At 33.4% G+C, this 15,341-nt stretch overlaps 1 protein-coding gene across 1 annotated transcript in view; it reads left to right on the top strand.

The window, feature by feature from the left end:
* The first annotated feature begins 7,984 nt into the window (after window positions 1–7,984).
* Window positions 7,985–15,341, top strand: part of LOC148939267 (WD repeat-containing protein 70) — a 67,406-nt gene continuing 60,049 nt past the window's right edge. The window contains exon 1 of the mRNA XM_089107070.1: window positions 7,985–8,130. The gene's annotated coding sequence lies outside the window, so the exon portion shown is untranslated. The remainder of the gene's footprint in view (window positions 8,131–15,341) is intronic.

Raw genomic sequence — 15,341 nt, 5'->3', positions numbered from 1 at the left:
AACCCCTATGCCTTCCCAAGGCCGGAACATAATTTGCACTTAACTGAAAAAATACATGTGAATGGGGCATCGTCAGTTTAATATACATTTACTGATATTTAGTAATCAAAATCTTAACATTATTTGATTTATTAAAGTTATAAAAGTATAAACATTTATATTTTAATTAATTAAAGTTTTTTAATTAATTTCTGTTCGTTTTATATTGACATAGTCTTTTCAGGGAAAAAGAAAATAATATTTTAAATCTTTTCGTTTTTTTAAGAATTTATAGTTTGTCCTGCTATTGGTATGCTGAAGAAAAGTTTTCAGTAATTTTTAACAACATACACCCTTTTAAAAATCTGGACACAAATAGTAGTGTTTAAATTAGTTTCATACCTCCTCTAGTTGACCTGAAATGGAAAACTTGAAACCATTCGCAAAAAAATCTGTTTACTTTCTTTGATTGCTTGGATAAACTTACGCTACTTTGATTTGGTTAAATTTTGAGAGCAGAAGCAGCCCCGAAAGTTTCAACATAAAATCCTCAGTCATTCTTAGGATACTGCTGAGATGCCTAATTGGGAATTAGCATTAACAAAGTGCATTTTGATTTTATCTTAAGTCAACAATTTGTTTTTAAACATAAAGTCAAATGGGAGGGTGGGCGTGAGAGGGGGATTAGTTTCCCTCCAATCACTTTCGACTATTAAAAAGGGCATCATCCCTTTCTATATTTAATCGAATGAGCCCTTTTCGAAGTTCCTACGACAACTCATTTGATACAAATTGCCCAGGTCTAAACAACAACAACAACAAAAAATAATACATTATATCCACATCGATCTTTACTATAAAAATGTTAAGCCTTTCAATTACTTTCGACTATTAAAAAGGGTACTAGGCCTTTCGAATTCTAATCGAATGAGCCTTTTTCGAGTTTCTACGACAACACTTCCTATAAACACCTTATATGGCCCCAGGGCATAAATTACAACTCTTACCCTAAGGGCTGTGAGGGTGGTTGTTATCCTCTAAGACCTAATTTCCAGAACTTTCAACTACTTGATACAGAAGAGCCAGCTCAAAATGTTGATTAGACGTTTTCGGGTAAATGGTGGGCGTAAGAGGGGGGCTAATATTTCTCCAATCGTTTTCAAGTTTTAAAAAAGACACTAGCTCTATAAATTTCCAATCAAATAAGTCCTTTTGAAGTTTCTAAGACAACGCTTTCAATAAAAACCTTATATGCCCCCAGGGCATAACTTACAACCCTCGCCCTGAGGGCTGGGTAGGGGAGGGTTGTCATCCTCACAGACCTAATTTTCAGAACTTTCTACTACGTTGAACAAAATGGCTATCTGAAAATTTTGATTTAATGTGTTTGGAGGAATGGTTGGCGTGAGAGAGGGGTTAGTTACCGTCCAATTACTTTCAACTATTAAAAAGGGCACTATCCCTCTCAATTTCCAATTGAATGAGCCCCTTTTGAAGTTTTTACGACAACTCTATCATTAAAAACCTTATATGCCCCCTGGGCATAACTTACAACCTTTGCCTTAGGGACTCTCGAGGGTTTGTCATACTTACATACATAATTTCCAGAACTTTCAACTACGTTGAACAAAATGGCTATCTCTAAACTTTGATTGAATGTTTTTGGGGAAATTGTGGGTGTGAGAGGGGGTTAATTACTCTCCACTCAATTTCCACAATTAAAAAGGGCACTTTCAATTTCCAATCAAATGAGACCCTTTTGAAATTTCTACAACAACTTTCTATATAAACCTTATATGCCCCCAGGGCATAACTTACAACCCTTGCACTGAAAGCTCTGATGGCGTTTTTATCCTAAAAGACCTAATTTTCAGAACTTTCGGCTACGTTGAACAAAACAGATATCTCAAAATTTTGATTGTATTTGTTTGGGGAAATGGTGGGTGTGAGAATGAGGTTGGTTGCCCATATCTATAAAAACCTTATATGCCCCCATAGTATAACTTATGACCCTTGCCCTGAAGACTATGGGGAGAGTGTCCTGCTCAAAGGTATAATTTCCTGAACCTTAAACTTCGTGGAACAAAATGGCTATCAAGAAATTTTGATCGGATATGTTTGGGGAAATGGTGGGCGTGGAAGGGGTGTTTGTTGCCTTCCAATCACTTTCGACTATTAAAAAGGGCACTAGTCATTTCAATTCCCAATCGAATGAGTCATTGTTGAAGTTTCTACGACGACACTTTCAGTAATAACCTTATATGCTCCCAGGGCATAACTTACAACCCTGGCCCTGAGGGTTGTGGGGCAGTGTCCTCAAAAACATAATTTATACAAAACACTGAATAAAATGACTATCTAACAATTTTTATTGGATGTGTTTGGGGAAAAGGTGGGCGTGAGAGGGGGGCTAGCTGCCCTCAGATCATTTTCAACTATTAAAAAGGGCACTAGACCTTTGAATTTCCAATCGAATGAGCCATTTTCCAAGTTTCTAGGGCAAAAATTTCAGTAAAAACCTTATATGCCCCCACGGAATAACTTATAACCCTTGCCCTGAAGACTGTGGGGGGAGTTTACTGTTCAAAGGTATAATTTCCTGAACTTTAACTGCGTGGAAAAAATGGCCGTCTAATAATATTGACTGGATATGTTTGGGGAAATGGTGGGCGTGGAAGGGGTGTTAGTTGCCTTCCAATTACTTTCGACTATTAAAAAGGGCACAAGCCATTTCAATTTCTAATCAAATGAGCCCCTTTTGAACTTTCTAAAAACTCTATATGCCCCCAGGGCATAACTTACAACCGTTGTCCTGAGGGCTGTGAGGAGGTTGTCATCCTCAAAGACTTAATTTCCAGAACTTAAAACTACGTTGAACAAACTGGCTATCTCAAAATTTTGATTGGATGTGTTCGGGGGACTGATGGGCGTGTGGGGGGGGGGCTAGTTGCCCTCCAATCACTTTCGACTATTAAAAAGGGTACTAGCCCTTTGATTTCCAATCCAATGAGCCTGTTTTGAAGTTTCTACGACAACGCATTCTATGAAAACCTTATATGCCCCCAGGGCATAACTTAAAACCCTTGCCCTGAGGTTTGTGAGGGAGTGTCCTCCTCAAAAACAAATTTTCTATCTAGAAAACACCTACGCTAAACAAATTGGCTGTCTCAAAATTTCGATTAGATGTGTTTGGGGGAATGATGGGCGTGGGGGGGGGGGCTAGTTGCCCTCCAATCACTTTCGACTATTAAAAAGGGTACTAGCTCTTTGAATTTCCGATCAAATGAGTCTGTATTGAAGTTTCTACGACAACACCTTCTATAAAAACCTTTATGCCCCCAGGGTATAACTTAAAACCCTTGCCCTGAGGGTTGTGGGGGAGTGTCCTCCTATAAAAACATATTTTCTATCTGGAAATCAACTACGTTGAACAAAATGGCTATCTCAAAATTTTGAGTGGATGTGTTTGGGGGAATGGTGGGCGTCGGAGGGGGCTAGTTGCACTCCAATCACTTTTGACTGGGCACTTTTGACAAAGGGCACTAGCCCTTTGATTTCCAATCGAATGAGTCCTTTTCGAAGTTTCTACGACAAATCCTTCGATACAATGTGCCCGGATGGAGAAAAAACACATTGTGCCCACATCGTTCTTTACTTAGGCAGCGCTAGCGCACTGTCTATGAAAAAATGCTAAACACACAAGCAGTACCACTAAATTCTTTATTTACAAATATCAATATTTGTAAAACTATTTACAAATATCATGGCCCATTTTCTTAAAATACACCCACCCCCTGATGGTCCAGGACATAGCCCTAGGAATATATTAAAAAAAAATCAACCAATAAAATTGTTACTTTACAATATCACTTACAATATATGTTACTTTACGATATATGGGACCTCAGATGGGGAGGGGGATATAATGTCAAAAATGCGACCATAACATTTGGAAAAAGTTTAGCATAAAATCCTAAATTCCAGCTCAACTAACGCACCCCCTCCTCAAGATAACCTCCTCGATAGCACCCCCTCCTCGATATAACCAAAAAATGGCTCATTTTTAAAGTTTCATATATTTTGTCAATATAAGCTGTTCATAATCCCATAAAAAAATAGCAAGTTTCGTATATAACCTGAAATTGTGTCCAACCAATCATAAGGGGGGGGGGGGAGGTTGTTATGCAACGAATAATATATATATATATATATATATATATGTATATATATCATCGGTACTTGTCAATTAGCTGATACATACACAAGATAGATGCTAAGGAAAACTAGTCAAACGGGTATCAGTCAATAGAGAATTGGATCGCAAAGCGTGGTTTGTCATTGCGTTTACAGCATTTAAACTATTGTTTTTTTGGGGTTTGGGGGGGGGGGAGTACCTAGTTTAGGGTACGTATATTATATATACTATTCTTTACTCCCCCCCCCCAATGTGCAAATATATGTCCCAAATTTGTTTCTAAACTAATATATTATCATCATTAGCATATTTTGTTTTATTTCATTAGCATTTGAAATAAAACATTTAAAAAGAAATTATAAAGAAAATAGCTGTTATTATTTAGATAATTTCGGAGACCACACTGCCCTTCCATGACGATAAATAAAAGTTCAAATAGGGATAAAATCCTTTTAATAGACAGTGTTTTTTATAACAGTGATAGAAATTCACAAAAATACCAGATATTTCGGTCACATATACAGTGACCGTCATCAGTGGTAAAACTCAGAGTTTTACCACTGAGGACGGTCACTGTATATGTGACCGAAATATCTGGTATTTTTGTGAATTTCTATCACTGTTATAAAAAACACTGTCTATTAAAAGGATTTTATCCCTATTTGAACTTTTATTTATAGCTTTTATTATTATTTACCTGTTTTTATTATACATTTTCCTTCCTTACTTCAGCTAGCTCCTTCTCCATAAATGACCGCGATGTGAAAGAATGTCCTTTTTTTCACGGGAAAAAAATAGATTACTCATAAAATGTGAAAGTTACTCATTATTCAAAAGCGTAACATAATTGTGACATAAATTCAAAAACGTTACAAAAATGTACCGTTCTTAAGACCGTAACTTAGATGTACTGTTTTATTTAAAACGTACCAAAAATGATACGAACGTAACCTCGGTGGCAACCCTGGTGTCTAAAAGTCTAGAAACGCAAACTTTTACAAGAAAACGTGGAGACGCAAGTTAAGATCACAGACAAAACGTATATGATATAGATGTGTAAGAGTCTTATCTTTTTATGTTAATAAGGTTAGAGTATCCGGGTGCCTTTTGGCTATAGACGATGACGTTACTGTGGGCTAGAAGCCTGGGAAATAGAGGATAAACAAGCACAAAGCACCAAATGGATTGGTACGGAAAATTATTTTAGTTGAACGTTTGTATTGAACACATTTTGTCTGTTTTTAGGATTTATACAAATCAATATATAGTTACTTCGGCATATTTGATGAATAGGTTAGTCCCATTAACAAGGAAATGTTGGTCCGTTTAATTATGAAGATTTGGGAATTATGAAGGATTTCTACCTTTACGGTTGATAGGCACTTTTCCGACCTACTCCAGACTGAAAAGTCTCTTCCGAGAGAATCTGTTGCGTAAAGGTGTTCTTTCTAATTTTAAGAGTTATTATCACCCTGTATCAACACTTCAAAAAAGAGGCATAAATTTGGAGCCTGCTTGTTTTTAACAAACAAACGATGCTTGGTTTTATCATCATATGTTATCTTGAAGAAATTCGTCTGTAAAGTGCTTGGTGAAAGAAAATGTCCTTTAAAAATCTTTTAGAATCTGTTTCAGATAATTCTAGTATTATATTTGGTGAAAATAGTGGAATGGCGTCTTAAAGAACCCCCGTTTTCAGGCCACTGCACATCCAGCAAGTAGTTAGACATGGGTTGTTCATATTATCGTTTTCAATGATCGTTTTTGGGTCTATCAGAGCCGGTTTTTAACCATGCTCTTTTGGCGCGTTCTAATTTCAAAGGAACCGTGTCTAACATGCTTGCAACCCATTGATGAAAGTGCAATAAAGTTTTGCTGGGTTAAACACAGTAACCCTGAAAATGATATATGTAGAGCCCACCTAAAATATCCTTCTAAGCTTGTACCTGGAAACAGCTCTCCAAAGTTAAGTTTCCAAGGTGTTACTGTTTTTGTTGTTGATGGGGGGGGGGGGAAGGTGCATAGAAGTGATATCAATAACTCTTGACGTACGTGGTTCCTTTTCTTTTATTAACACTTTTCAAAGTTCTTTGAGTGTGTTTGACAGAGAGTGTCCTACAGAGAGGATGCACCAAGTTTTCACAGTTTTTTTCATTCAATTCTATAATCACAAAATCAGCGGAATGTATCGACTGTGGTATTCCTACTCAAAAAGCCTTTTCACTTATCAATATCAACTTTATCCACAAGGAAGAAAATATATTAATATTTAAAAAATTAATAGTAATAAATTACTATCGTCATTTGTCAATTTTTGTTCTTTTTTTAGATCTTCTTTCATTGTTTTATTTGCGATTTTTTCCTCCTCTTTTTTTCAGTTTTCATTTTTTATAAGAATATAAATATATCGCAGCACAATCACAAAAATGATTGAATAAATTAAATAAATATCTTTTATAAATTAATTGAAGAGACTTTTCCCGCAGAATAAGTTTTTATAAGTAAAACAAAGACCTCCATTAAACCAGAAATGAGCGGAAATAAAATCGAATTATCTTCCAAGGTCGACTAGATCAAAAAGACTTTGTAAGCCAGAAAATTGGAATACACCACAGATTGGAGACCTTTGGATGTGTTCACGGAAGATGTTATTTGAGAATGGACATATATAACTGACATCTCTCTTCCACAAAACAGACGGTTTTGCATTCTACGCTGTAGAGACGGCCAAAACCGATTTAAAGTTAGCTTCATTCTTGATTATTTCTTAACATCCTGCATATCAAAGGGAGTTGGCGGGTACTGAAAACGGGATGTCCCACAAAAACTCATTCTAACTGTGAAAATATTATGTTAGTTCTTCATTAGAAAATTGTATCTATTAGTTATCTTAGTCAAATGAACCTTTAACTTCCATGTTTGTTTTTATAACGTATCTATATTGCAAGACCAGTATAATAAATACGTATTTCTTTTTTTGCTCTATAATCACAACTTCTATTGTTGATCAATAATTCAGCAAATCAGCTAGAAAGTAACGTAGAACGTCACCTTAAATATTGGCAAGTATCTTTTTGTTAGATCTCCCGCTTTTATGTAATTCTCTGACATACTAGAGAACTCAGGAAAATTTTTATTTTGTCAGGCCAGAGACTGAGAACAAAAAATTTTGACCAAAAAAGCGCATATAATCAGTCGAAAAATGCTTCACTGTTTCCTATTTCGGAATCTGCTGCCAGAATCTGTCAATAAAAACTGAATCCTGCCACTTTTGAGTTCTAGTGTTCTGAAACGCAAAATCCACACAATTTACGCCTACTTAGTAACGTTGTCTCTGAATTTCGTTGTTTTTTTTTGCACTCATCACTGTGGTGCAGGTTTCTTATTTGCAACAGGGACAAATTTCGATGTTACATCCCCAAGCTACTATTAATAGTTTTTCCACACATTTTGACTAATATAGGTCCCTTATGACTGTTTTTATTTTAAGAATTACGTGCGATAAAAATATCTTGTGATTATCTATTATTGTTAGAGATGACTCCATTTGAAGATGTAAAATAGATAATGTAAAAAGAACAATAAAATAATGAAGGTTTATTGAGATTGCGAAAAATATTTTTGGCAGCTAACATCATTTACTGTCCTGGGTATAGGGAGAGAAACCTGTTTTCTAAGAAATTCGGCTGTCAGATTTTACCATTAATCTGGAGCTACGCCAAATTTTTAAAATAGAAGAATGACAGAAAAGTACCTCCGCCCTTTTACCTATGGGAAGAATGGAATAAATGGAATAATCTAGCGCACAAGTCTTTATTCTTTTTTTTATCTCTATGGTCCTGCGCAGCAGATATTGCGTGGCCATCTGACTTGCGAAAATTTTGAATCTTCGAAGCATGTTTAGTTTTCTTGGAATATTAACTCTGACACTGAATTAAGCATTTTCTCCTTTTATAGTAAATGAAAATATTTTTTTGTTTCTTTTACCAAGCTAAATATTTAAACAAGTATACATAATTATATTTGTAGAACTTAATGTGTATGTTTTTATTTGAAATTTTCCAGGCATCTTCTGCTAGGCCTATTGGTTGAACTTTGCAGACTTTCTTGAAAAAGTTTAACTTCTTTCTTACTGCAATAAATTCAACAAATTTATGCAAGGAAAATGGATTATTAACTTTATGGACTGCCTTATTAACTTTATTGATATCATGGGAGCCCTGCATAAAGCCTAACTGATGTTAGGCTTTATGCAGCTGATGTTACAGCTGACATTACAGCTTATGTTGCAGCTAACTGATGTTAGGCTTTATTAAAGCCTAACTATCCCTTAACTGATGCTTTTTTCCAAGCATAATATGATATTATTTTAGTGGCTAGCTTCTTCTAAAGAAAACATGTAGCCTAATACAAATTAAAATAGTAGCTTAGAATTCCATTAAAGTGTTAGGCATATTTTATGTGGTTTTTGAATACTGTTGTCACTCTTTGGTAAATTTTTACCAAATCATCTTATTGAGTTAGGAATAAAGTGAATACAACATTTGATGCCTTTTTATGCTGATTACAAATATAATAATAATTTTTATCGGAAATGAATTTCAGCCCCCCCCCTACCCTAACCCCCACCCACACATGTGCAAATATATATCCTGAATTGACAAATATAGGGGGTGGTGCTAAAATTCATTTCCGATAGAAATGATTGTTATATTCGTAATCAGCATAAAAAAAGGCATTGAATGGTATATTCACTTTATTTGAAACTCAATAATATGATTTGGTAAAAATTTACCCACTCTTTTTATAATACAACCCCACCCCCCAATGGTCCTAAATACAGCCCTAGAAATATATAAAAGAAGTAAAAGAATTCACTAAAGTAATGAAACTCTTGCTTTATAATATATGGTGTCTTTCTATTAATTAGATTATCATGCTTTCTTCCATTGTTATTGACTTTTTAAATTAATTTTGAATAATATTGATATTCATGGTTTAATTGCTCTCACTTAGATAGACCTCCAAATGAATCACCTTTGTTGCCTACTCTTTTCTTGGGAAAATTGAGGACTCCACAGTGAATACATACAACCCCAAAGGGTCCCAATGACTTTTAGTTATTGGGACCCTTACATAGTTTGCATAGTTTAATGCATTAGGTTTTTACTGAGTTTTGTGCAACCATTTTTTGGTATCAAAGATTGCAATGGCATAGTTCTTGTAACATAATATTTCTTTCTTCTTTGCTTTCATTTTTGAATTGTTCTACCATTTGCCGTTGCTTGTCTTCTAACATCATAATTCTTTGTTCTTCAATTTTGTTTTTGACTCATTGTAATTGTCATTTTTACAAGTATTCTAACCACATATTTCTCTGCTTGTCATTTCCTTTATTGTTACTTCAGACATTTTTTCAATGCACTTTACCTTAGCTGCTTGGATTAGTCTTGTCACATTTGATGGTCTAGGTTTTTCATTTTCACCTATGAATTTACATTTCTAATGTTATCCTCTTAATCTTGCCTTATTCATTTTAAGCAATTGTTAATTTATGGTCTTGTCCTTTAGGTATTATGAAACTGCTTAAAATGCCTTCTTTGTTCTTTACTTTCATTTCTGATTCATTCTTATCCTTGTTCTCACATGTCTTGCAACCACATATTTCTGTGTTCCTTGGCTTGTTGTAATTTTTGCTGCCACTTATCTTCTAACTGCATATTTCTTTGTTCTTGACTTTTGACTAGTTGTAACTGTTATTTTTGCAAGTATTCTAACCATAAATATCTTTGTTCTTCATTTTTGTTTATCCTTACTTGAGACATTTTTTCAACACCCTTTACCATAGCTGCTTGGGTTGTTCTTTTGATCGTGTCTCATTTCATGGTCCAGTTTGCTCATTTTGAGCAATTGTTAATCTATGTTTTCAGATTATCAGATTGGATGTACTGTTTAGTCCTAGGGAACTGGATGGATGAGTAGGGTCTAGACCTTGTTCAAAGATTTCTTTTTAGCCAAGTAATTACCGTAATACATTATATCTAGATTGTTATATATATATATATATTTATATATAGATGATTATCATATATATATAGATGATTATCATATATATATAGATGATTATCATATATATATATATATATATATATATATATATATATATATATATATATATATATATATATATATATATATATATATATATATATATATATATATATATATATATATATAGATGATATATATATATATATATATATATATATATATAGATGATATATCATATATATATATATATATATATATATATATATATGATGATTATCATATATATATATATATATATATATATATATATATATATATATATATATATATATATATATATATATATATATATATATATATATATATATATATATATATATATATATATATATATACATATATATATATATATATATATATATATGATATATATGATATAGTAGATGATGATGATGATGATGATGATGATGATGATGATGATGATGATGATGATGATGATGATATATAGTATATATATATATATATATATATATTGTAGGCTATGGATATATATAGTATGGATAACAACTGAAATAAACATGGGCATTTTATTAAGATAAATATGCTCCATATTATAAATCAAGAATTTCATTAGTGGTGTTTTCTTTTAGCTCTTTGTTTACCATAGGGCTGTCTGGGGTCCAAGTGTTAGGATAGGTTACATTGTCACTCTACCAATATTATGTGCAAAAAGATCATTGATCGTATAATCTAATAGTACTACTCTTTTTATTTTAGTTTTTTCTTAAGAAGGGCTGCTTTCCATCTATTACCCTTTATTTTATTTAATATTCAATATCTTTCTAAATATAATAGGTACTGTTGTTACATTGCATTCCTCCTCCTAATAGTTGGATAGCCTCTATTTTATAGATTAAATTTCATCTAATTTTGGTTCGTAATGCCAATTAAAAAAGAAACAACAAAATGAGCAAACTTGTATTTATGTAGCCTAGGGCTGCATTCAGGCATTAGGAACAGGGAAGAGGTAAATTTTTATATGAAGGGCTTTTTGTTGTCTTGGAAATTACTTCAATCTCTATTTCAATTTAGAAATTGCTGATTCCTTAAGCTATGCAAAAAAAACTTTTTTGCATGCTGAACACTGGTCTGCATTGTGCAGGTACCAATCTTCTGACTCACTGCCTTTGGCCAGAAGTGCAGTGCATGGGTGGATGAAAATCATCCAACACTTCCCGTTTTTACCCCAGATTCCTCCAGGTACCCATTTAGAGCTGGTTCAACTCTGGCTGAGCTTACAGATTCATACCAGTGACCCCCTGTTTTAAATCAAATAACCAGCAGCACCACGACTCAAACTCCTGGACTCAAACTCCTGCAAGGCAGGAGAAAATTCTGCATGAGAAGCTTTTTACTATCTTGGAAAGTAGATGCGTTTGGTGAAATAATTGAGTTTAGTTGAGTTTGAATTTGGTGAATGAGTTTGGGAATGTAGTTGAGTTTGTTCAAAACAAGAAAATTGAAAGAAAGATGTTTTTAGAGTCTAACTATGCGTTCAATTAGCTTATTGCAATTGATTTTTGCAATTTTTGATGTTCATTAGGGCAATAAAATTACTGAATTGAGTCCATAAGTTGAAACCTATATAAAGTTGAAACTTGTTGAAACCTATTGCAATTGATTATTGGCTTCAGAGCTGATTAAGCTGCAATTTGTCCTTTTGAAATAGAGCATTCTTGGTATTTCTGTCAATCAGGAAAACATAATAATCTTTTTGGCCAGTTTCAAAGGTTTCATTTGGCTGCAAGATTTTGTTTTTTTGTAAGAAATTCATTTTGATGTTTAATCATGATCTATAAATCATAAAAATTATGGATATTCAATAAATTACCATAAGTAATTACAATAAGCTCTTTTGAACCTATGCTATATTATGCCTTAGGGAGGTATTTTGAAGTATCTACATCTATTCCCTCCACTTTAAAGGACAATGACCTTTAATAAACTTTGACAGACTTTGTGTTTTAAAAATTAAACCTACATAAATAGATTTATATTGTAGACTGCCCTCAAGGAAAAAGTTTTGAGCCTCCTGACTTTTGTAAATCATGATTTATGAGGTCCTAAAAAACTTGGAAAAATGCTTCTTCAGTTTGAAAAACAATCCCAATGTAGTTTAAAATCCTGCTCAGGTCATAGAATTGTGCAAAAGAAAGTATAGATCCATCTTTTATGTAATTTCCTAAGCCTTAAGAACAGGCTGTAAGTGGAGATAAGAACTTGAAAAACTCCTTCCCAGGGCATAATTTTTGCTGCGAATTCAATCTTCGAAGTTTCATTCACTTAACACAACTATCTTTTTAAGATAAGAAAAAAAACCCTCATCTAGAATTTTACTGGGGTGAAATTGCTGCAATAGTGTATTATATTTGAAAAGATTATTGAATAGGGATCAAATAGTATAAGTGTTTTTATGACAGCAATGAGGTCAGAAAAGGAATCTTGTACCAAGATTACTAATAACTGCTATTTAAACAGTACTTTACCTGGTACTTAATCAAAATGCATGCTGCAAGCCAAAGGAAAAAATAGGGAAAACGTTTAGCCTACCCATTCTTCAGCATAATTGCCTCTAATATGGGTATTTTTTTAGAGGGGATTAATTTACTTACTAAAACACAAAGACATCATTTTATTCTTCCTTCATTGTTCTTTCCAAGCATAATAATTACTACCATCACAAATACATCCCATCCCAAACTAATGCATAGATAAATCCCAAGTCTCATTTACTGATTTGTTAGATTGTATTTTTTGTGCTTGTGTTTCATCAGCAGTTGGCTCATAATACTTGGCTCAAAAATGTTGATGCCTAGCATTAGCCTACTATTTCAGTAGATAGATATGGCAATGTAACTGTTCCCAATCAGTTACCATTTCACCAGCCCTATATTATTGACATTTTCTATCACAAGTTATTGATATATTTTGCCAGTTTTTAACTTTTTTTTTTGCCAGTGCGCAAGGGAATTATTGGTGCCTGATAAGGGCTTCAACAAGGACATCTACTTTTGAGCAATTTAAATGGAGGTGGTAGTTTTTCTTATAGAAATTGTAATACCTTTCTTCAGAGGTGGTTTTAGGGGGAGGCAGAGAGGACACTTGCCCTGGGTGAAGAACTTATAGAAGGGAAAATTTCAAGTAAATAACCTAACAGTTATGGTCATTTCATAATTTTAGAAATTTTATTTTTATTAATATAGAGCAGAGGGCGCAGTTAATGAATGAAAATTATTGATAAATTATTAATTAACTTATAAAATTAATTAAAAATTATTCACTAATAATAATTGAAACAATTAATATAAATTATTAATGAATTGACAAACTGAAATTAATTTTGTTAGTAAATGAAAAATTTCCTAAAATTTGGCCTTAAAATTTTGTGGAAGACAGTGGGGAGGGAGGGGTACTAATCAAGATTTTGCCCCAGGTGCAAGAAAATCCAGGACCATCTCTGCCTTTCATCAGCTCTCTTTTCAATGTTTTGTCCATCATCACAAGACAGCTTTTTGTTTAAGTATATCTTAGTAAAACTTTGTATTCTTTTAGGGGGGGGGGCTATTTAGTTGGCTCACTGACAATATCTACTTTGGGGTGATTGAAATTATTCTTAATTCATTAAGGAGTTCTAAACTATGTTTATTTATAGTATAGATCATGTTTTACCACCTAATATTTCTTGAATTTAGTAACTTGAAAGTCAACTAAAATTTAAAAAGTCTACTAGTATTTATTTAAACCCAAAATCATGTTTTAGATACCATCTAAAATTACCCGTGCTGGTAAATAGTAACCTATCTTAATTGTTAAATGTCTTAAATGCACAAATACTACCTTTTGATTAAATCTAGAGATGTTTCCTGTGAGAGGTTTTGGCTCTTTTCAAAAGAAAATATGGTATTTTTTTCTAATATTCCCCTGGAATATATGACAGAGATTACAGCACAATACGTAAAAGTTCTATAGAAAAATAGAGCTCAGATGCAGCTTCAACTTGTTTCAATAATTTTCTGAAATGTTTTTGCATCATTTACCAATGCCACTGTGAGACTAACTTTAGTAATAGTAGATGGTGCATGTCTAGAAAATGGCTGTATCTGAGATTCAGTTAATTATCCTACAAAGGGGAATTTCAGCAAAAAAATTTTAGATGTAAATAAGATAGCTGATTATTTTGGATAATTAAAATTATGCTGTTCAGTCTAAAAAAATATTGGCAGCGATTAAGAGGGCTATAGCTGTGCATCTTTTCCCAACTAGCAGGCATGCAGCCACAAGGGAGGGGGGCAAAATTGCAGCTTCTACAAGGTAAAGACACTTTATCTCAAAACATAAGATCTGTTAATTGTTAATGGTAATAAACAGTAAAAACAATTTGATTACATTCTATCAAAAAGAGAGTCACACCTAAACACAACCTTATAATTGTAAAATCCCATCATTGCATTGCGTTCTTATTTATAATCATTACATAACTACTTGCAAGTAGAAAAATTTTCCTATCTTAAAATATATTGGAATAAAAGTTAGTTCAGTTACCATAAGTGTGCAACCTTGTGCTGTTGAGGATGAACAAGCTTTATTGATTCTTGTATACTCTTTACTCTTTTTTTTTATAGAGGAGAACTCTTCAACTAATAAAACTTTTGAGCCTACTATCACCTGGGCTGTTCAAAGATCAAACATTTCTTGATTAGCATCTCCTGGGCTATAGATATCCTCCCACCAAATCTTGATGGCATGCAGATACTTTAGTGCAAAAGGTAGAAGGGAGTTGAAAGTGGCGGATGGCTCTAAAATTTGCGCGTTCTATTCTCTTGGCCCAAAATTACTTGTCCCTTGAGTTTCGGGTGCCTTGGTGGTTAGAAAAGGGGAATAAGCCTTTGAAAATTATCATTCCTATGTCTCATTGCCCTATGGTACTTGTCCTATAAATTTTAAACTGACTAGTGAATAAAATGCCTGCCCACCTATCATATGTAATGTCTGTGTATGGTTTTGGAGGGGCCAAGGTTCCTCTTTGTGCTAAGTGAATCAAATCTTCAGAAATGGG

Source organism: Artemia sp. Qi Xiang Cuo, chromosome 21 (genome assembly GCF_049724085.1).
Source record: "Artemia sp. Qi Xiang Cuo chromosome 21, ASM4972408v1, whole genome shotgun sequence".
Classification (NCBI taxonomy): domain Eukaryota; kingdom Metazoa; phylum Arthropoda; class Branchiopoda; order Anostraca; family Artemiidae; genus Artemia; species Artemia sp. Qi Xiang Cuo.
The sequence above is the reverse complement of the archived record's forward strand: the minus strand, read 5'-3'. Positions and strand labels throughout refer to the sequence as shown.